Raw genomic sequence first — 1871 nt, 5'->3', positions numbered from 1 at the left:
ACTTTGGCAGGCCCCTCAAAATTTCTGCAGGAATTTTCTAGTTACTATTATTGCTACAGCTCTTTCTGTTTTCTGTCAAACTCCTCTGGAGTACAGTCATGTCACACTTTCTCCTATTCTTTCAATGTATTTTTCTCTTGTGCTCTGTTTTTATCCCTTTCTATGCATCCTGCTTGTCTACTTTTCTGTATGCCTTCTACTTCTACTGGTTTTACTATCTTTTAAGGTCTTCTGCAATCTTTAATCAATTCATATATCAAACTGTTCTGCCTCTTCTGCTACTTTATGCTTTTTGTTTTCCTGTTTCACGTCTTCAAATATTTCTGGCTTTGTAATAATTTCTGCTTCTGCTATTTTATGCTTTTTCCTATGTTGCTATGTTTCACTGTTCAAGTGTTTCAACTATTTCTGGTTTTGTACTGATTTCCACTTCTGCTAATTTATGCTGTTTGGTACTGTTAAGGAAGAATTTCTAAAATAGTTAACTTTGGAAAAAGTTTGGCTCTCTCTCTCTCTTCCTTAGATCCCAGGTCCTCTCGGCAGGCCACGTGTAGCCACAAGGAAAACAAGAATGCGTGATGACATCACAGAATTACAGAATTTAATCCAATATAAGACAATGCATAAACTTAGAGGTAAGACAATGCACAAACTTACATCAGAAACTGCAGAACAACAGAAACATACATTGATTACCTGAGACAAAAAGATGAAAGAAAAGGCAAAGACGTCTTTGGAGAAGTTGCAAGCGCAAAATCTGATTTGTTACTTCTGTGTAGAAAGTTTTATCCTCTTGTATTTAATTTATTCAAATAAGGCGTATCTTTGCTCATCCAACCAGGAGCTATCTCTGACCCTCTATCTGAAGCCTAAAACCCCTGCCGTGTTTACGGCCTTTCACAGATGAGTGTGAAAAGCTACAACTTCCACTGTATTGTTTTCCCACACAGACAAAAGGCAGTTCAAACGATCCTAGCAAACCATGTGCTGTAACTACAAGTAAAATAACGATCAATAGGCCAGAATAAGTTACTGATTTAAAACCACAATTAGGCCATTTAAATCAAGACAAGTTAAGTTTTAAAACTAGCTTATTTTAAATTTATTTTCTCAACAGTACGTTTCACTGTTCAACTGTTTCAACTATTTCTATTTCTTCTCCTTTTTTCTACTTCTTATGCTTGTCTCTACTTTGTCTTGCAATTCTGCAGCAGTCATTCTGCAAATATGCATTCTCATGGCTGTTTTGCTAGGAACAGCTATTTTTCTAGTTATTATAGTTTATTCATTTTTCTTCCGTCACCATTAATGCGGCCCGTACCGCTGTGTGCACCCCCACAAAAGTGGTATCAAAACATTCAGCTTGATCCCGAGAAGGGAGCTATTGCTTTTAGTGGGATTCTGAGTTAAAATGACGACAAAAATCGAGGCTGAGTGTCTCACAGAATCAGTAATCTTTCTCTCTGAAATACACACACAGCACAGTGGATTTCTGACTCCAAAAACTCTTTTTAACTCCCTATCATAGGCACAAATATCGGCCTATTGGTCTAAAAGTCGGTCATGACATGGATACACATGCCTGCTCCCGTAAAAAAAATTTAAAATTTTGCTAGAGCTTATGGTTTTGTGTCAGGGTCCTTCAGACCGACGCTGGGTGTCTCACAAGTATAGAAACTCTGTCTCCAGCATACTGTCTGACAGAGAGAACCAGCCCAGGTGTAGATAATTAATTACCATAGCAACGGGTCCAGAGAGAGGCAGTGAGCAGTCTCACAGCAGAGACGGGTCTCACAATGCATTGTGGGAAAGATACATATTTCCTGTAACTATTCATATTTTGCTTACATAAAATTATTATTTCTTGGAAC

General features: G+C 37.8%; 1 long non-coding RNA gene across 1 annotated transcript in view; it reads right to left on the bottom strand.

The window, feature by feature from the left end:
- Positions 1 to 1126: 1126 nt before the first annotated feature.
- Positions 1127 to 1871, bottom strand: part of LOC106943168 (uncharacterized) — a 19807-nt gene continuing 19062 nt past the window's right edge. The window contains exon 3 of the long non-coding RNA XR_001423838.1: positions 1127 to 1293. This is a non-coding gene — a long non-coding RNA (uncharacterized LOC106943168). The remainder of the gene's footprint in view (positions 1294 to 1871) is intronic.

The sequence above is a fragment of the Poecilia latipinna genome, unplaced genomic scaffold (genome assembly GCF_001443285.1).
Source record: "Poecilia latipinna isolate Pla-1442-1.1 unplaced genomic scaffold, P_latipinna-1.0 Scaffold4943, whole genome shotgun sequence".
In the NCBI taxonomy this organism is placed as follows: domain Eukaryota; kingdom Metazoa; phylum Chordata; class Actinopteri; order Cyprinodontiformes; family Poeciliidae; genus Poecilia; species Poecilia latipinna.
Note: the sequence above shows the minus strand (reverse complement) of the source record. Positions and strands in the feature narration are given on the sequence as shown.